The sequence below is a fragment of the Rousettus aegyptiacus genome, unplaced genomic scaffold (genome assembly GCF_014176215.1).
Source record: "Rousettus aegyptiacus isolate mRouAeg1 unplaced genomic scaffold, mRouAeg1.p scaffold_m13_p_6, whole genome shotgun sequence".
NCBI lineage: Eukaryota > Metazoa > Chordata > Mammalia > Chiroptera > Pteropodidae > Rousettus > Rousettus aegyptiacus.
The window spans coordinates 77,221,291-77,243,369 of NW_023416309.1; the positions used below are offsets into that span (position 1 = coordinate 77,221,291).

General features: G+C 35.6%; 1 protein-coding gene, 1 long non-coding RNA gene and 1 pseudogene across 2 annotated transcripts in view; all 3 read right to left on the reverse strand.

The window, feature by feature from the left end:
* Nucleotides 1-8,229, reverse strand: part of PAFAH1B1 (platelet activating factor acetylhydrolase 1b regulatory subunit 1) — a 67,257-nt gene extending 59,028 nt beyond the window's left edge. Inside the window, exon 1 of the mRNA XM_016138890.2 lies at nucleotides 7,869-8,229. The gene's annotated coding sequence lies outside the window, so the exon portion shown is untranslated. The remainder of the gene's footprint in view (nucleotides 1-7,868) is intronic.
* Nucleotides 8,230-16,025: 7,796 nt separating this feature from the next.
* On the reverse strand, nucleotides 16,026-16,144 carry LOC118604337 (annotated as a pseudogene).
* Nucleotides 16,145-17,213: 1,069 nt separating this feature from the next.
* Nucleotides 17,214-18,853, reverse strand: LOC118604027. The gene is made up of 3 exons (XR_004951636.1): nucleotides 18,762-18,853; nucleotides 18,110-18,215; nucleotides 17,214-17,968 (listed from the first exon to the last, which is right to left on the reverse strand). It is a non-coding gene; the product is annotated as an uncharacterized LOC118604027 (long non-coding RNA).
* Between the last annotated feature and the right edge of the window lie 3,226 nt (nucleotides 18,854-22,079).

The following is a 22,079-nucleotide window of genomic DNA, read 5'->3' on the forward strand; positions in this document are numbered from 1 at the left end:
ACAAAACAAACAAAAACTCGATTCCTCACTTTCCTCACTCCTCACACCCTTCAGGTTACTAATTTCATACACATTGAATCTCTCTCAAATCCATTCTTTTAACCTGCGTTGCTACTTAAATAATCTCACAGGTCTATCTGCCTCCATCCACTCCAGGGTGGCATTTTCCACAATGCTAACAGTGCCCTTCTGAAAGGGAAATCTAATGATGTCACTTATGACGACTTAAAATCCTCCACTGGCACCTCAAAAGGGCAAAAGCAGTGGTTCTCAAAAACAACTAGGAAGCTTATTAAAAATGTAGATATCCTGGGTGCTCCCCACGGACTCTGCACTGCATAAATATAACATGGAGCCTGGAAATTCATATTTTTAACAGGTAAAAATCTACATCTGATGAAGATGGCCCATGCACCAGCCAGTTTTCCAGGCCAGATCAAGGTAATGTACTCACTCCTCTATATTCACCCATCACCCTACCCACAATGAACTACACAGAACTTCCCTCACCATCCAAAATATACTTATGAGACAGAGCACAAATTACTTCCTTTGCCTGCAATCCCAATGTGACAAGATTTCTTAAAAATGTTCGACCAGCATCTTTTTGAAGACTTTCTTGAAAATTGTGGGCTCTTATCTCACCAAGTACATATTTTGATTATAAAACTGTTATGCTACCTTTGCATATTAAATGTGTTTACAAACTTTAATATCTTTGAAGGCAGGATCTGACAAACTTATTGTATCCTCAATACCTGGGATGTAATATAGCTAAATAACTGGACAGAAAAATTAATGAAAATTTAGAAAAAAAAAAAGCAAAAATATGTAATGGCATTAGATAATTTTTTAAAAAACAGACACCCAATGAGTCTCTATACAAGTGTTACAAAGGAAGGGCAAGATAATAAAAATAATTGCAAGAACTGTAATAACTGCAATTCTTGAGACAATGATCTTGCTCTCAAATCTTGTATTCTCCTTAATGTAAAATAAGTATCTTTCAGGACATGAATATACCAGTTTTATTTTTAAAATAAGTCTAATCAATCAAAATATTTTGTTGTCTGCTAGTATTTAAAATTACTTAGAAGAAAAAGGAAGAACAAGGTGTTTCAAATTCTAGCATAGAACCAATGAGTTAAATACCCTATTTACTTTGCTGCTTAGATAACAGCAGTCTCCCTCTAATAAGCCCCCAAATGGGGGAGCTCTTCTCTAAAATCTCAACACTAAACTCTACACAGAGTAATTTCTAGAGGGATATATAATTCACTTAAAGCTTCTTCAAAGACATGCTTTAACCTTTATTCTCCAAACTACTATTAAAAATTTTTTTAACTAAAAAATGTTGTAGTTAAATATTTAAAATTTTAAGTGAAATTTTTCTGATATTAAGAAGTAACTTGCTTTAATAAATGGAGGAGAGGAGATGAGTTTGCCTTTCAGAAGAATTCTAAATAATATATGTAAACACTCCCTGCTCCGAAACATGGGTTTGACTCACTTTCAAAGGATAAAGTAGGAGAAAGGAAAAATAATAACTTTAAGGTAGAGAAAACTGGCACACACTATATTAACCAAGTGATGAAGTTTAACATCATCAGTGGTATTCTGTGGGTATCATGTAGATGTTCTGACAAGTGCACTGCACTTCTGTGGTATTTTTTCCAAAAAACAATAACCCCAATCCAATCATTAAAAAAAAAGGCAGACAAACCCAGTTTAGGGGACATTTTACAAGATACCTGACCATACTAATCAAGACTGTTAAGGTAATGAAAAACAAGGAAAGACAACAGAAACCGTCACAGACTAGTAAGAGACTGGAAAGACATAAATGCAATGTGATACCCTGGATTGGATCTGGAACAGAAAGAGGATATTAATGGAAAAACTAGTCAAATGAAAATAAAATCTACAGTTTATCTAATAGTAAAATACCAAAACTGACAAATGTACTACAGAAATGTAAGATGTTAACAATAGGGAAAATGAGGTAAGAACTCTGCGCTATCTTTACAACTTCTCTGAAAATGTGAAATTATTCCAAAATAAAGTTTAATAATATAAAAAAAGTGATTAAATTATTAATACTTGAAAGTATAAACAAAAATTTTCTGATTATTAAAGATGTAAATTGTATTTTTCAGTTCAAATAAAATGCTTATTTGCAGTGTAGTTTTTCTATTAAAAAAAAAGAATTTTTTCATTTGGCATTGATTTACATAGTACTTCTTGCCTACTAAGAAGCTCTGAAGCCATCACTGGTTTTAGATACACATAATGGATACCAAAAGAAAAGAATCTGTATTAATTCTTAAGAAATATACTGAAAGCTATAAGAACTGTATTACTATATTAATGACTGCTTAAACTATATATTAAATTCTTCATTTCAAAAAGTCTCTAACAATAAAAAACATTCATTGAAGGATTTGTAGGCTTTTTATCATTCAATAGTAGTAACTACCCTATGAGTTAGATACTGTCAACATTATCCATTCATAGATAAGGAAACTGAGGCTCCTCCTCAAGGTACATAACTGATAAATTGTGGAGTTAGGATTAGAATCTAATATATTCATATATGGTTAGAGTCAACAGCTTTATTTTTCTCTGATGATACTAAATATATAGCTTTTTCCCACCCTTAGAAAATAAGTTAACCAAAAAACTAAATAATCATTAAACTGACTCATCTACATCTTCCCTGCTTTTAAATTCAGCATATTTTGATAAAATAAAAATATGAAAAAATAGATAAAATATGCCTTATGCATATAAAAATTTAGTATCATAAAACCACCCTCTATCTTTGCCATAGATTAAATAATTAACAATGTGAAAAACCTTAATAAACGTAAGACTTTGGATAATGCCTTCAAAAATTAATTCCTTAAAAATTTCCCAGATTCTTAATTTCATTGTTACCAAATAGTCTCAGAAAATTTCTTAACAGCTTTACTTAACTGTCAATAATTCTTGTCAAAACAAAACCTAAGAGCTCAAGAGCAGATAATCAAAATGTGAAGAGCAGATAATTATAAAATGCAAATATACTTTGTACAGTTAGGTTAATTCTTATAGTGGAGAATTTTGTGGCCCTGATATATCAGAAATGTGACACTGTTCCCTGGGACAACATAAAATCTCTGTAAAGGAAGTGTAAACACCTTTTCCTCCTTCACCTCAATTCCCGAGAGATCACTGGAAATTAGCTATCACAAAGAACTATAGGATAGCACATTTCCTTTCACATAACCCCATATTCAGTGAAATAGTTTACTTATTAACACTACTTTCATGTATTTATTTAAATATGAATTTAATGTTACACTAATGTATTAAATTTAATTATTAATGCTACCTGTATACCACTTGTATGCGTACAACAAGTCTTTATTTACTTATCAATACTACTATAAAGCAGTATTAGGCACTTTCTGGGAGTCAAATGTCTAAGGCCTTATGAAAGCAAAATAGTTAATATAAGACCGTATGTTAATAAATGCCAACTTAAGTGATGCAGGCAATAAATGCCACTGATTTTCACCATTTTAGAAAATAAATTAACAAACATAAGAATAATCATTTTTAAAAAGTCCATTTTGTAAAAATAAAAAGAAACATATCCTTGATCATACAAGGAAATATCCAAGTGGCTCAGTACCTGTAATATTTACCTCATACTAGCTACTAACCTAACATGTGACCTTGGGAAAAGAAATTCTAAGTTTCAGATCTCTCATGCATAAAAATATCAACCTACCTCAAAAAAATAACTGACACAACAAATTGAAATGAGTACTTTAAATATATTTACAAAACTCTAAGGAAATGTTTGTGACAATGCTAAATGACAGTGACATCAGAGGACACCCTTCCAAATGTATTCTTGACAAATGTATGGATCCTAACTAGGTAAGTTTCAACCAAAAGCCACCACCTTTAAAAGAGAAAAACAATAAATCAAAATAATAAGCACTTACGATGTCTGCATCCCATGAGTATAAAACAGTTCACAAATATCAATTAAGTCTGTAACTGCCATAGCAAGTTTAAAAATTATACACACAGAAGCTAAACTAAGGTTCCATTTAAATGACTAGCCCAAAGTGTCATTACCAAACGAGCAACAAAAGCTAAAACAATGCAAAAAATCTTCACTGCAGTTAACTATTCAGCTTACATAATACAGCATCCTTCTTCATGAAAGTACAGGTTTCCCAAAACATTTGGCCTTCAGTAAGTAGGATTCACTCTACAGCCAAGCATCTTCAGGAAAGACAGATATTTTCTTTTCAGAACTTACATTGTATACAATTGGTTTTAATTTAGTTACTTTTTTAAGTAAAAAAATTTTTGATTGTATTATAGAAGACAGAACTGCAAAAGAATTTCCACTTCAAACTTAACTATTTCTTTCGAATGTACATGAAAACTGTCATTATGAAATATTTTCAACAACGGACTTAAGGCAAGTAAAAAGAAATCTCTTTTAGAACTACAGCAGACATGGCCAGCTCAGTTTAAAACCTAGGAAGCCTCAAGTCCCTTTGGCAAAAGAGTGTATGATTCACTGCTTTAGGACTTGAGAAGAATTGGAAAATTCACTCTGATTACCCTAAGATTTTGCTTTGGGCTTGTTTTTTAAGACATTTCCATCTTAACGCTAACAACTTTTAGTTTTCACGGCTTGCCTATTAACATAAATTGTGAATGAGCTACATGTAAACAGAAAGTAGTTATATATATTTAGATATTATATATTTATATATATAATTTAGTACATTGGAAACATTTATATTGAAAAAAACAAAATATAGACAATGAAACATAGATATTCTAGCTAGAAAACCAAAAATTATTGCGATATTGACTTTTCCCTTCCAGAAACAGATCCAAATCTTTATTCTAGGGTTACTTTATCTAGAAAAACAGGTACCAAGTAATTCTACTAAAAAATAAAATCCATCCCAATCTCATTAAAAGTTTTATAAGTATAGGAGCATAAAGAATTTTTCAAATTGATCTCCAAATTAAGCAAAGGATACCACTGCCACATGTATCAGAAACACACAGAATCACATTTGGAATTAAAGCTTTCTTACTTAAGTTGTCTTTATCTATTGAAAAATTACTGTTCTTAGTACACTTTCTAAGCTACAAATACTAAGGATGGGAATATGTCAGACATATAACAGTGACTTACCAGTCCTAATTTTACTCATTCGTCACCACATGAACCCCTTCTACTTTCTAATTCCATTAAAAATAACAAAAGTGCAAAATATAACATACACTGACAGTTATAAGGCTCATCAAAATCACATTTACCACATGAATGTGACATTCTTTTGAAGAAGTCTATTTACATAAACGCTTGATACAAAACATTAAGGTGACCTACTCTCTTAAAAGAATCCTTTTCAAAGAACACAACACAGAAAAGGTCTACATAAAGAGCCTTTACCACAAATTATCAGTTTTTACTAATCTTTGATGTTATTTTAAAAAAAATCAAAGATTTTCTGCTTTAATGCAAACTAAAAGAAAACATCTGTAGTATTACTAAATTTTTGCAGTATTTCTACTATTTCTGGCCAAATATTTCTGACATTCACTAATTTACACTTAATGTGACTAAACAATAAAAAATGTTAAGGTGTGTATAAATATATGTGTACGCGTGTGTGTGTGTGTGTGTATATATTCACACACAGATATACATAGACAATGTCTGCTTTAGAGCAGGGACATTGGTTTTTACCTCAATCATTAAATTCCCACCTTGCAAAAAAAGTAGAAACTAAAATTATAAGATTTTAAGATTTGCTACAGAGAAATGCCTTTGTGGTAGCACCAATTAGCATCAAATAACCTGACAAAACATAAGAGAAAAATGCTATGAAAGGGCAATCTAAATCCAGCATTTCACATCTTCTGCTCTCTTACTCCACCCAGTCTCCCTGGCTCAATGGCTGTTCACAGCATCCACAAATATTAGACCATTCTTTTTTATTATTATTTTTTTAAGGGGGGGCGGGGATGGTAGTACCAAAATAAGGCTAGCTCCATCAAAATTAATATATGCGGAAATATTCTGTGAAAAATTGGGTTCTCTTCTATTAAAAAAAAGCTCCAAAATTGTTTGATTCCTTCCTTTTGAACAATCCAAACAATGATCATTTATAATAGAACATAAAAGAATAACCCAATACAGATTACTCTTCTGCTTTAAAACTGCAATTTGCAACTGCCAATAATTTTTGCAAAACTGTGTCCTAAAAGATCCCCATGAGGTAGCTAGACTCAAATAAGAATTTTTTTTAAGTAAAAGCTTTTTACATATTTAACATTATATCACTACTGACATACACAGGAACTAAATTTTTCTGATTCAGATCGGACCCTGCAGCAATCAAGCCCTGCTGTAAAAAATAAAAATTAAAATGAAAAAACTTAAGCAAATACTACTGTGGCAAAAAGAGGAGAGATGACATTATTGGTCTGAAAGGCCCAAATACTGTCTCCTCCGCCCCAGCCTTCAAATGAAATTCACACAAAACAATCCACCTCCCCATCAAAATAGAATTACCAAAATTGGCACAAATTTTTTTGTTCAGCCTTTGAAACGTTATGAATCTCAAGGACTGTGTGTTAAAGTAGAAGTCTGAATAACAGTTAATATCTTTATTCTTTCTCGATTGCTTCTTAAGGAAAGGGGGAGGGGGGAACCTTGGCATGACATCGCCCATTGAGAACGAGACCGCAAATCTGGTTCTTCAAAAGCACAATTTCTTAACCAACAGATTGATATAAATTGGTCCCAGATTCTAACCCCAAAAGAAAATCTCCTGCCCTCCTCCCAAGGAGTTTCTTGCTAAGTCACTGAAGAAAGGCAGAATAACAAATAAAGCCAAAGCACCTTGCTCTCTCATTTGATATTGAAAACCTCCTTCTCTCCACTCATTTGTCTAGAGAGGTAGAGTTAAAATTTGCCCACCACCTCAAAGGCATTTCTCACCTGGGAGGCTAAAGAAGAAAGCACCGCGTTTCCTAAAGGAGTAGGGAGATTAGATGAAGGGGAATGGATGAGGGCCTCGAAGCTCGGTGTTAACAACGTCAAAAGGCAACTCCCGTTTGAGGAGCCCGTGGCAGGCGAAAAAAAAAAATCCTGCTTGATTTAGTGGGTGGATGCTGCGGATGGTTCTGTGGGTCCGCCCGCTCCTCCTTAGTGGGTGTAAAGGCTGGATCACCAAACAAGGGGGCGAGGGAAGGGGTGGGTCGTCATCTTCCTCAGGTCAACCCCATCCTAAGGACAGGTGGGGGAAGGAACGCCCGGCAGGCCTGTGGGTGCCAAGGTGGCGCGGGGCTCAGCCTGGTTCCCGAGCCGCCAACCGTGGGCGGGGTGGGGACAGCGGAGCTCGCTTTCGGCGGCCGGGGAGAAGAGAGCCGAACCTTTCCCCAAGAGCAGAGAGCGACCTGCTCTCCACGCCCTTCCTACCCAAGAATACTTTTCTTGCTAAGTCACCAAGGGAAGAGGGCGATCCCTTTCCAGGGAGGGCCGCGGGTGGAGCCGCGGCTGCCTGGCACCCCCGAACCCGGGCCGGGGAGGAGAGCGAGGGCAGCGCCCTCCCTGGCCTGTTCCCCCTCCTCTCGTGTCTCTCACTCAACGGCCGTCGCGGCCGCCATTTTGAGAGCAAGGAGAGAAGAAGAAGGAGGAGGCAGCGGCAGGGGGAGGGGAGAATGGGAGGGAGGGGACCGGCGCAGCCACATCGTCAGGCCGCTGGGCCCTGCCCGCAGCCGCCCGAGCGCGGTGAAGAAGACAGAGGGGAGGGCGCAGACCCTCGCCGCCTTACCGAAGCGCTGCACCGCCGCCTCCGCAGGGCCTCTTCCGTCCTTCACTCCCATCCACCGGCGGGGGAGGGGGAGAGGGAGAGGGAAGGGAGGGAGGAGGGAGGGAGGGAAGGAGGGAGGGGGAGGATGGCGCGCTGGGCCCGGGCCCGGAGAGGGGGAGGGGAGCGGGCGGGCTCCTCAGCCGTTCCGGCGCTCGAGCCCAAGCCCGGCGCTCGCGGTTTCTCTCGCTCGCGCCCAAGCGCTCCCCTCCTTCTCTTTCTCGCTTCCTAGACCCTGGAGTCGCTGCTCGTTCGCTCGCTCACTCGCTCTCTCCGCCGCCGGACTCCGCCGCCGCCCCGCCGCTCCAGCTCCGTCTGTCACAGGAGCTGCCCCCAACGCCCTGACGTCACCGCGCCGCCGCCGCCGCCCCAGACCCGCGGGGAAAAGGGAGGGGAGGGGGCCGAGAGCGGAGGAGGGGCTGCGGCGCATGCGCTGGCCTGGGCCGGGCCCTGAGCCGCACTGCCTTCCGCTTAGCCGGCGGGGTGGCGGATGCAGTTTGGCGGTACCCAGAAGCCGCAGACAGAGTTTACGCGTGAGGCGCTCCTTCTCGCGCCTTGTGCTCCTCTGTAACCTTAGGATAAAGGCTCTCAGCTCCCTTTTCCTAGTTCTTCGTCTTACTGTTCTGGCCTCTCACGAACTCCGGCTCTGTGAAACTCCCCGCCCTGCTCTTGCCCACAAACGGCGCTTTCCCGGCTTCCCCCAGCTAACTGCGGGACCCGTTGGCATCTGTGGATTCCGGGCCCTAATAGATTTCAGAATAAAGCGGAGCCTGGGCCAAGCTGTCGCTCTTTCTATCTCCGGCCTCGGATGTTTTCCCAGCTTGGGGACAGAGATTGAGGAGTGAGAGCTGATCGGGTTGGCTTGGGATGTAGAGTTACTGAGGTTTGAAAGGCTGATGGACTGTCTGTTCATTTTTATTAGAGATTTTAAATTGGGAAGATTCGCTTTTAGTTGTAATTCAGCTATTCTTCAGTTACACACGCACATACACACACACGAGCCTAGTCGGGTTGAAGTTCCAGGTCTTATTTGGGGCATCAGTTTTCAGACTCTCTGTGTGTGTGTGTGTGTGTGTGTGTGTGTGTGTGTGTGTGTGGACGCGCGCGCGCGCGCGCTAAATTATGAGTTGAAATACTGTAAAGTTTTGGGGGTTTGTGGTCAATTTATTTCACATACAGACATTTCATTTAAAAGGCCAGATTGAAGGTTTTGAATCATTCAGTATGGGATATTTTAATAAGAGGTATCCATTGTGATTATCTCATTAATTTATATTGTTTAAGGAAACTTTTCTTGAAACGTAGATTTAGGTTTATGTGTATTAATTATATTCCCTTTATGTAGGTAAATACATATATTCTTTTGAGAAGCAACTAAGTTAAACAGATAATTTGGGTATGAGTCCTAGATCAGCCACTTACCAGAAATGTGACCTTGGCAAAATTACTCTCTAGGGCCTAGGCTTCTCTATAAAATAGACTTAGTAAACAACTAAATTGTAAGGCTTTTGTGAGAATTAGGAGATGCTGCATATGTAAAGTATATTGCCTTAGTGGGCAGTCATTGGTAACATAACCATTGCTGTAGCTTGTTACCAAAACAGGTTTCCTTTCATCAAGAAAAATTGTTTTTATCCCTAGAGGTGATCAAAAGGAACATGAGTGAGTTGTGTGGAGGGTGTGGGAAAGGAAATCAAATGGTCTCTGGGAGGTCTTTTCCAGATTTACAGTTCTGAGATTCTCCAGTTAGATGAGGACAACTTGAGGCTCAGAGGTTTGGTCTGTGCTATGTCTAGTAACAGTCAATAAACATGAAGTAAATTAGCATCCCTTGTCCTAAGAATTTACCTTCGGTTAATTTTTGCTTTTTAAAATATTATTGCCTGATATTATACTAAATATTTAACCAGCTGAATACATCAGTTCATTTTTTAAATAAATGTTCTAAAAGCCAAAAGAATTGCCCCAAAAGAAATCAGAATCACATCAATAAACACTGATTTGATAAAATAGGTAGCACTAACCCCTATAAACCTTGAGCTCATAGGCTCATGTATTTCAAATACTTCAAAATCTGTATTAAGTAATTAAGATCAGGTTTTATTTCTATAGCAATCCTTCGAAAAAGACAAACTCCCTTTGGAGGAATGTATAAAAACTTTCTTCTCCGATTAGAACTTTTCTGAACAGAAATAAAACTGTTATGTGCTTAACTTGATATGGAGCAATGTGTTGTGGTTCTGTGCACTTTCTTTTCAGTTGCTAAAATGATGGATCCATCTTGATAAACACTTGTCTATTGAGAATGGAGAATTAGGACATCTATGCTATCATAATTCATAAAGACATAGTTACTATACCCATCTAGGAAATATTTAATAATGAATATTTTGGATGATGTTTCTTGAAAAATAAGTATAAACATCAATGTTAGGCAGTAAGTGAAATTAATTTTGAATTCTCACCATCCAGTTATTTGTTATGAACTGTTGATTGCTATAAATAATGTTAGCAAAGGTTCACAAAAACAAGAAGAACTAAAACTTGGGGGAAAAAAAACATTTTACTACCACAATTTAACAATTCATTTGAATTGCAAATCTTTATTTTTCCAGCAGACATTTTCAAAGTGGAAACACTTGTTTCAATTGCTGCAGTAAAATTAGTGTTAGTTTAAACAATTCTGCAAATAAACTGACTAGAAGAAACACTCCAAAAATATTGCTATTGGGCATAGGACAAAATGTCTTCTAAAAGTAGCTCCAGAGCAAAAACCTGTTTATAGATGACCACACATGTTGAAACATTATTACTCTGTTTATAGACAAACATATATTGTTTGTATATTTGATAGAAAGCAATTAGCAAATGGTGAGAAAGGGGCTTTCAGACATCAAGGTCCCATATGAAAGTTAAGAATATGATCCAACTGATAAGAGACTCCATAAGATTTTAGTTAATTAATTTGTATACCTGCATTTCCCCAAAGTATGGACATGTCAGTGAAGGCAAGTCCAACTAAACCAGTCATCATGTGTCACAAACGTTGGGAGGCCATAGAAGCAAATTAAAAGCTAATAAAAGAGATGAAACTCTCAACCAGGACATAGAAAAAATATTTAGAAGCAACACTTTGTAATCTAAAACCTTTAAAAAATACATAGAAAAATAATTTTAAAATGCTTACTTAAAGAAACAATACAAAAGATATATCAAATTTATTCTAGATGTCACCAGAGTAGACTAGGCAAAGGGTAAAACAAACTTTCTTCCATTTTATGTCTATACACCTAGCAGAGTAAAAGATTAATTCTCATTTAAAGGACTTACAGTTTTATGAAAGAGGGAATTTAAAGCAGACCTTTAAAAGGACTAGAATTTTAATTCATTCAACAAATATTCACTGAATGCCTTCTATGTACCAGTTCCTGTGCTAGGTGCTTAGTATACACAATGGACAAAACAAACAGAATCCTTGAGCTCATGGAGTTTATAATCTGGCAGAAATTGGAGGGGGGGGGGGGCGGTCACAAAGCTATGAAGGCAATAAAAAGGATTGCCGTAGAGAAAAACAGGAGAGACTACCTTAAAGAGAAGACATTTTTGAGGAGTGACATTTAAGCTGAGATTTGAGTAGCCAAGGGATTCTGGATTCAGGAACAAGTTCAAAGGCCCTGAAGCAGAGAAATGCTTGCTGTGTCTCAGGAAATGAAAGAATGTCTAGGTAGATGGAATAAAGCCATGGAGAGGAAGAAGGCCTCTTGACAGCACTGGTCCAGCAGAGAAAAAAGTAGTGGAGACAAGATCAGAGAGACAGGTAGGAATCAGATAATGCAGGGCCTTGAGAACATAGTAAGAAGTTTGGATTTCATTTTTATAGCTCTAGATAAAGGTAAGGACCAAAAAAAAGAAAACATATTTTGACCCTTGCCCTTTGATCTTAAGGACTTTTAACAAATAATAATGCTATTATTTTACCTTTTTTAATATGGAATCTTCAAATACATACAAAAGTAGATAGAATGACATGATGAAACCTCATATTCACATCATCAGGTCTCACAATTATAAACTCATGGCTAATCTTGTTTCATCTATACTACCACTCATTTCCCTCTCATTTTGAACCACATGTCAGATGTCACATTATTTCACTCATTAATAGTTTAGTATCTATCTCTCTTAAAATTTTTTTTAAAAAACATAATCATAATACCACTATTTCGCCTAAAAGAAAAACAATTCCTTAAAGATATCTTGACCCTGCCCTTTGAACTTTGCCTCACCAAAGACGTTGAGTGATCAGAAGTTACAGGGAAGGACAAGCAATACAGTTAAGTGATCTCGGATAATAGAATTATCCTGAATTATTTGATATTGGCCCACACTTTTCTTATGAATAAATTTAAAAATTAATATAAACAATTGGTCTTTTATTCAATTAGAATTAATATTACTAATAGAAATGATTTGTACAGCATATAAGTGGCAACGACGAGAATTCCACACGGTAATTGTTTTCGCTGCAAAATTTGACCCCGGAAAATTTCATGTAGTCAAAATCATGATCACATAGGATACTCACACACTAACAGAAACCATAAAAAAGAAACTAAAAACTAAACAAAACCCAGGTAAATATGTCAAATTTCCTTTATAAAGTTATTAGAGGAAAGAATCGATCCTAATGAAAATAATTTAATTAAAATTAAAATTAAAATAGAGAAAGTGAAAGCGGTTTAACTCTACTAATAAATACATTTTCCCTAAATATTCACTGAAGTTAATATAATTCTGATTAAAACACTTGGATTCACAAATTCTGAGTCAACACACCTAAAGGTCAATATCTATGGAGAAAACTAGCGCAGCATTGTCCAATAGAGATATAATATGAAACATGAATGTAGTATTATCTTACATTTTGTAGTAGCCACATTTTAAAAAGGAAAAAGCGAAATTAATTTTATCTTTTTTTCATACTCTTTGAAAACTCATGTATATTTTACACTCACAGTATATCCAAATCCACACTAGGCACATTTCTAGTGCTTAACAGCCCAAGTGGTTAGTGGCTACCGTACTTGACAATACAGATCGGGTGGGAAAGGCAATGTAGGTAGAGAGAATGGTTTGAGCAAAGAGATGGAGTTAAAAATGTGGAAGGCAAGTTCTGAGAATATGAAATGATTCCATTGTAGCTAAAAAGGAATGTTTGTGTATGAGAGAGGGGTAAAAAGTAGATGGAGGGTTGCTGAGGGGGAAAGAGACATATATAAGCTGTAAGACTGGGAAGATCATCTGGATTGGAAGGTTTTTAATATCTTGAAGCTATTCTATCCTGTTTACTATGGGGCTACTTATATTGTCTTGGTGTAAGACCATAAAACAAATAACCTTCATCTTCCAAAGAGAACTTTCTCTGCTCCCTTTAAAAACACACTCTTTTCCCCTCCCAGTTGCTATTTCTACTGTCCCTCCTTCCCCTATTGACAGTACGGAGAAAGGAAAGACTGAACAAACTTCAGGTCTACAAATGATGGTCCGGAAAAACCACTAATGCTAAGTTATATGAAGACATACCCTAAATTGTGGTTTGCATACTTTTTTTCCAAAGCTTATTTTTCCAAACAAAATATTGTACAGAATGCCTTTATGTATAAAAAAAAAAAAAGCAAAAAATCAAAAATAGAGTTTCCCTATTTGAAGTAGGGGTTAGGGGGCACAAACTGACACCCTCTCCACCATACTACACCAGCAGGAAGAAATTTCTACCATCTCACTGTGCACCTTTGACAGCGTTCTCAATTCACACCAGATTCATTTTTAAATATTAGTACAACTCTATATTTTTTAAAAGGTGAATATGTTATGGCCACATATCTAGAATTATGATTTTCTCCTGGATTCCAGTGTACAGTACTTAGGTAAACAAAGTAATATTCTTCTCCCTAAAAATCTCTTTTGATATGTGTATATCTAAAAAAATATGTAAAATTTTCTTCCAAACATCTTCTTTGTAAAATCAAGGTTTATTTTAAACACATGAGCATCTTCTAGGACTGCAAACAGATTAGTGGGAGCAATGACAGATGAGATGGAGATAATTTTGGATAAAAGGCCCATATGCCCCACAAGCCATAGCCTACTTATTTGTGAGACTGCCTCAAATGTCTCACTCGATATTTGTTTCATGTGCTGATGATTTATGCCATAGCGAAAAAATTGGGAAAATGCAGAAGGTATAAAAAAGAATGAAAATCACAAGTAGTCCCATAACTCAGATATAAACACAGTGAAAAAACTATATATATCCTTTTTATTTTTTTTTTGCATATATGTAAGTAAATATTTGTTACAACATAGAATCTTGTTTAAATGCAGTTTTGAATCTATTTAGTTTTTACCTAAAGGTTAAAAATCATTATTTCCCCATATCATTAAGTAGTCTTCAAAAGCATGCTCTTTTAATGGGCATTAAATAGCCCATTATATTTGTATTTCTTACAGGGCAACTATTGGCATTTTGGATGAGACAATCCCTTTTTATTTTTAAATTGAACTTTTTATTTCGAATAATTGTAGAATGACATACAGTTGGTTGTAAGAAATAATAAGTCCTTTAAACCCTATACTCTACTCCAATGGTAACATCTTGCAAAACTATACTACAATATTACAGCTAAGATATTGACATTGATACAATTAACATACAGAATGTTTCCATTAACAGGAGGATCCCTCATGTTACCCTTTTATACCCAGTCACATCTACTTCCCTCCCACCCCCATTCCTTTCTTAATCCCTGACAACCACCAATCTGTTTTTCATTTCTAGAATTTTGTTAGTTTACAAATGTTAAATAAATGGAATCAAATGACATATAAGGCGGTCCTTTGGAGATTGGCTCTTTTTCCCCATTCAGCATAATTATCTGGAGATTGAGCTAGATTGTTGTGTATTCAATAGTTTATTCCTATTTGTTGTTGAGTACTACTCCATAGTATGGATATACCACAGTTTAATAATTCACCTCTTAAAGGACATCTGGTTGTTTCCAGTTTGGTGCAATTATGAATAAATCTGCTATGAACATTTGTGTATAAGTTTTTATGTGAAGATAAATTTTCATTTCTCTGAGATAAATACCCAGAAATTCAATTGCTGGATCACATGGTAGTTTCATGTTTAGTTTTATTTTTAAAAATTAATAAATAAAAAATAAAAAACCTGTCAGACTGTTCCAGAGTGGTTCCATTTTATATACCTACTAGCAATGTATGAGCAATCCTATTTCTCAAATCCTTTGCTAGAATTTAGTGTTGTCACTAGTTTTCATTTTAGCCATTTTTATAAGTTTGTAGTGACATCTCATTATGGTTCTAATTTGCAATTACTTAATGGCTAGCGATGCTGAACATCTTTTCATGTGCTATCTCTATATCTTCTTCAGTATAAACACAGTTTCTTCATGTCTTTTGCCTACCTTCTAATTGCCTGTTTGCTTTTTACCATTGAGTTTAATGACTTTTTTTAAAATGTATTCTAGATACTAGTCCTCTGTTGGATATGTGGTTTGCAAATATTTTTTCACAGTCTGTAGCATGACTTTTCATGCTTTTAACAGGGTCTTTCATAGAGCAAAAGTTTCTAATTTTGATGAAGTCAAATTTATCAACTTGACTTTTTTAAACCATACATTTGGAGTCAACTCTAAGATTTTGCCTACTCCTAGATCCCAAAGATTTACGTGTTTTTTTTTTGAAATTACTATAATTTTACATTTAAATCTATGATCAATTTAAAGTTAATTTTTGTTCAAGGTGTGAGACTTCGGTTGAGATTCTTTTTTGGACTATGGATGTCAATTATTCTGGTATCATTTATTGAAAAGGCTATCTTCCTAAATTGTTTCTCTTCTTGTCTAATTGCTCTGGCTAGGACTTTGGATATGGTGTTGAAATAGGTGTGGTGAAAGCAGGCAACCTTATCTTATTCCTGATCTTAAGGGAAAAGCTTTCATTCTTTTACCATTGAGCTGTGGATTTTTCCTACATAGTCTTTATCATGTTGAGGAAGTTTCCTTCCATTCATAGTCTTTGTCGTTGTTTGTTTGTTTACACCTACAGCCCCTGGTTTTCGTAGGTGGTCTCCCATCCAAGTACTAACCAGGCCTGACCCTGCTTAGCTTCCGAGATCAGATGAGATCAGGCACATTCAGAGTGGTGTGGCCGTAGACTTATTCATAGTTTATTGAGTGTTTTTACCATGAGAGGATATTGAATTTTGTCAAATGGTTTTTCTATGTCAATTGAGATGATCATGTATTTTTTTTCCTTCATTCTAAAAAATGGTGTATTACAGTTACGATTTTAATACATTGAATCATCCTTGCCTTCTGTGAATAAATCCCACTTGGTCATGGTGTGTAATTTTTTAAATATACTTCTGAATTTGATTTGGTAGTACTTGTTGAAGATTTTTACATCAATATTCATAAGGGATATTGGTCTGTAGTTTTTTATTTATCACTGTCCGTCTGGCTTCGTTATCAGGATAATGCTGGTCAGAAACAATGAGTTTGAAAATATTTTTTATGTTTCGTTCACAACGTTCAAGGTTTTTAGTTGTACTTAGAAGGTACAATAGGGGAAAGTACATCTACTCCATTTTTCCAGAAATGGAAGTTGGGACAGTAGTTTTATGAAGGATACGTCACTTCCCTGGTACCTGGGCACTAATGCTAGCAGCACTCCTCAGTCATTATAGCCAAAATTGCTCTAGATTGGAATTATAATTATTCTTATGTTGAGCAGTCAGGTTATTTTTAATATTTCATTATTATATGGAACATAATGAAAATTCTTGAACATAAATCTTTGCTGCATTGACCTAGTTATTTCCTTAAGACAAGAAATATCTTATTATAATTCAGAGATTGGATTAGAATTATTAAGACAAAAAGTAAGTTGGCTTTTTTAGGCTCTTAATCCATAAATCACTTTTTAGAAAGGTAGTGTCAATGGTTTCACTCATCTTTACAAAAGCTGAGCATTATCATTCTTTTCACTCATCCTTACAAATACTAAGCATTATCATTGTTTTCTTTTAAAAATTCTCTTTTATTCATTACAGAATAATCAGAAAGCAAACAAATAAACCAACAAAGACAAGCAATATGAAAATAAATCCTCCTCCACAGGGGCAGCTACTCTTTCCAGTTTGGTATCTATCTTCCCACAATCTTTTTATTGTAGTTATATAGTTATATTTGCATATATATTTTACTTTTACAAAAATTCAATCATATTACATATACTTTCTAATCTGCTTTTTCAATTCAACAATTTATCATAACTATAGCAATAGACAAATTTCTATGTCACTTTTTAAAACAATAAACATTATCATATATTTTCTGTGAATCGGGAATTTAAAAGCGGTTTAGCTGGGCAGTGCTGGCTTGAGGTCTCCCATAAGGGTGCAGACAAATTGTCACCTGGGACTGTACAACACCATCTTTAAAAACTCTTGTATTAGTACTCCTCTGTTTGCAAGGAACAAATACAATTTAAAATAGCTCAGGCAAAAAAGAGGAATGTATTGGCTCATAGAGCCAACAATAGAAGGGGTAGGAGTGAAGGACTAGAACCAGAGAAGTGAATTTTTCCAGAATACATTCTTCCAGCCTCTTGTCAGTGCTTTTTCCTGTGTATCCAATTCATTCTCTCAGATTCTTTCAAATATCTGGAATGCCTATGCTCACACTCATTGCAATTGAAAAACATTCTACTACATGGTTGTACATTAAGAAATCTACAAATCAGCAATAATAAAAATACAACCCAGTTTGTACATTTTTTATACTTTAAAATTTAAAAGATAGCATAGAAATGATCAATTTCTTGAAGATTAGACTTTTTTCATGAAGCTACCTGTACATTAGCACTTCTTTGAATAGTTTTTTGATGATGTTTTCAGTTTCTGCTGTGATCCAAGCTTGGTGTTTTAAGTTTTCATCTTGTCCATAAGTCATTTTAAAAGATAAAGAATACTTTTCCTTCTTCATCAAGATTTTCAAATTTTTTGAAATAGAATTATATAAAGAATGTATCTTAGCTGGATTTTGACTGGGGATGCATCAAATATATATATATATATATATATATATTTAATATTAATGGCAAAATGTTGAAGACATTACCTTTAAAGTCAGGAACAAAGCACGATGTCAGCTATCACTGCTCTTAGTTACAGTTGTCCTTAAAATCCGAAGCTGATGCACTAAAACTAAATAAAATAGATAAAAGCTGGGGAAGAGGAGACAAATTAATTTTTTAGAAGAATGAATGCTCATTAAAATATTAAAACAATAAAACAACATATAAAGTAAAAAGTAAACATTTTTCATTCTCTCTTAATTCCATTATTCAGAGGTAATCACCTTCAACAAAAACTTTTCTATGTATATGCAGACATTTATATTTCTAAGTGTATATACTTGGATTTTGAACAATAAAATTGGGATTATAATATATTATTACCCCACAAAATATTTTCTAAACTTAACAAAATAGCTTGGACTGGTTTCCAAGTTGGTACTAGAGATCTACTTTATTCCCTTCAATGGCGGCACAGTATTTCATTGCATAAATGTACCGTAATTTAGTTATTATGAATTTTAAATTTCAATTATTTTTGCTATTAAAAAAGGTTCTTCAATGAATATCTTTATTCATCTATCGTTCTTTGCTTGTGAAGGATGCAGTCTTTCACAACTGAAATCGCTAAACCAAAGGATAAGCAATTTAAAAGTTTTCACAGATACTCTTAAATTATCCTTCAAAAATACTTACCAATTTACACTTTTAGAGCTTGAAAATATCCATTTATCCATAGTCTCACCAACAATGAAATGTTATAAATTCCTTTAACTTTTGCCCATCTGGTAAATGAAACAAAAATGAAAAGTCATTATTTGTAGATTATATTGATGTATGGAAGAGGCATGAGAACTAAATGTCAAACCAAGCTGTATTTAAAGCCTGTAATGTCCTGCCAGAACAAAGGAAGACTCTTGCTTGGATTGCTAACAAACCATTTACCTATATATCATAACAGGAAAACAGAGTCTTTAAGTCATACCCTGTACAAAATACATCTGACCATTCATTCCTTATAGCCAAACCAGGGAACCTATAAAACAATGGCTGAGATTGCTAACATATCTTTCACACTGCATACCCATATTATCAAAGGTAAACAAGTAAACAAATTCTTTAAGCTTTATTTTAATTCATAGAAACTAAGAATGACATATAAACTGAATTCCCTGAACACTCTGAGTGTCTCTCATTCTCTCTTATTCTGTCCCTGAGAGGAGACCCTGCTCTGTCTGTGGAGTATTATTCCTTCTCTAAGAAACTTTGCTTTCGTCCCTAACTCCGGTGTGCGTTTGAATTCTTTCCTCTGCACAGTTAAGGACCCTCACTCGCCCTTTCTCAATGCAGGACTTGAGTCCCAAGTTGGGGGAACTGGCTCCGTCCTGCATCAATATGATCACTTACCTATAAAAAAAAAAATCAAGAAAATTAATTAAGTTTTGACTAAAGAGCCATGTGCCACAGAAAGTGCTTTCATACTTGGAGAAAGTAAAAATTATACTCAGGAGGCCAATTTGTCAACATGAATCAAAAACATTCAAAATATGCATCTCTTCTAACTCAGCAATCAAAACCCAGTATTTTTTTCCTATGTAAATAAGGAAATGTACAAAAATTTGGCTACAATAATTTTTACTGAAGCATGTCTTATAGCTATGAAAATCTGAAAACCTAAATGTCCAACAACAAGGGACTAGTTAAATGATGGTTCATTCGTATATATAGTCACATATAACACATTCATTAGAAGTGATATTATAGATTAAAATTTGACAAATTAATATTCTTATATTATAGTACTCAATTTAAAAGAACACAAAATAGTATGTATAATATGATAGCAATAAAAATGTATATAGATAGTCCTAAATTACCCATCAAATTTATTTTGGTCAAATGTATTGTGTTCTAACAATAAATTCTTTTTGAGGCCCAAGCCAAAACACCAATACAAATGAAAGCTGAGGACCTGATATCCCAACCGAGCTACCAGGAGTAGCTGCAAATATAAAACTCAGCCATAATCCTGACAAAAGAAGAAATGCCTATTCTGGGACCTTAAAATGAGTCTTCTTGATGAAATTAACAGCTGTTTGAATAACCTCTCTGTTTGTTTACAAAGAGTACAAGCTCTGCCAACATATCTCAGGATTGTTTTAAGTGCCCGGAGGGACCTTGAGAACCCCGTATTGCTCCTGTCATTTAGATGCTTATCCACTGGTTGGAAGAATCTAAACAAGATACTTTCAGCTAAACATTGTAGTGCCCCCCAGGGCCAGTGTTTGCTCTGTGACAATCCTTCTTTTTCTAAAACCATGAATCAGTCCCATTGTCCCACATGCCTCTGTGCATCATTGATTCTGCTCATCACAACAAATGGCAAAGGCAGGAACATGACAAAGAAACTGAGACTTTGGATGAGAAAGAGAACATGAGGCCATAGTATTTAATCCTGCTTGTAAAGAGAGCGTCAGATTTCACAAGGGCTGCTTCAGAGAAATGGTTGGAAATGTGTCAGAAGGCTAATTTCACAGAGAGTGTCTAATTAACAAAATAATACTTGGCAGTTGATCAGCATTTTTTTTTATTCTAAGGTAAAGGAGTCTCCAAAATGTGAATGTATAAAATTTTTCTGGGCACTACGCCATGTCGGACTTATCCTTTCCTTCCTCCACTAGCTAGCTTCCTTTTCCTTTTCACCCCAGTTTCTTTTCTTGATTCTCCTCACTGCTCCTTCCCAATTGGAAACAAATGATAGTTTAACCTGGATAATACTCTTCGTTGTTCTCATTGTACCAGCTGATGTTCACTCAGCTGGCCTAAACCTCTCAGGCAATTTATTTTATAAAGAATAAAGGGAAAATTTTTTTTCCTTCCAGTTATAATACCTATTGCCCAAAACTCAGCTTTCTTTTTAAATCCCCCTAAGGCAGTACAAGGCCATGTCTTTCTATTCCATAATAACTTAATTTACCTCTATTTTATAGTTAGGACTCTTTGGTTGTAAATAAAAGAAACCCATTTGAGGTAGCTTAAGAAAAAAAAAAGGACAATTTGTAAAAGATAGAGAGGTGCTTTCACAGCACCAAAGGCCATGTCTGCAGCAAGGCCACTAAAAAGCCTAGAACCAAGAACAGTGAAGCAGGCTTGAGTCCCTCGTCTCCCTCCTTGCTTCATTCCTTTTCTCTCAGCATATCTGCTTCTTTTTCTCCTCCGATCCACTTGACAGGCAGAATATGACTGCTGTATAACTCTCAATTCACATGTTAAAATTTGAGTCCACTATGGACTGATGATCTGTTTCAGTCTAATCTTAAAGTCCCTAAAGAAACCATCTGATCATCAAACCTGAGCAACGTGTCCACCTCTGTTACAAACAGCCATGGCCAGGAAGGCAGTCAGGTGGTAGCAAACAGCTCCTAAGAGCCCACTCCATTGTGTGATATGTGGGTGTGCTTCCTCAAGAAAGTGGGGTGCCTAGGGAACTTTAGAAATGACCAAAAACATAAACTAAATCAATGTATTGCTTTGATATTTAGACTATTTGGTGACAGTTTTTCTTCTTGAAGCTCAGGAATAGTCTAAAGAAAAGATTTTAAATATATTTTTATAGAATGAAGTTTGCATGACCATGGCCAGTTCACATAGCAGAGTTGAGACATGTGCCCACTTCTCATGGTTCATCCAAATGAGCATTCTCTCGTATTCCAGTCACACCAAATTTCTTAGCCCTTCCACTTCTCAAGAACCAGTAAGCTCAAAATTAAATAGTATTGATTTTTGTTTCCATTTCTCCTGAGTACTGGGTAGATTTATGGGAATAACCTGAAACTTGGAAAAGGCAGCTCAGTGTTTGTTGAAGGTCGATAATGTATTGAAAATAGCACCAAAAGCTTCGTCATCTTGGCCAAGTGCTAGCTTATCTGGGTCTCTTAATCTGTAAAATAGGAGGAATAATGTTTTTATTACTACCTCACAGGGTTGACTGTGGGCCAAATGAGATCACATAAT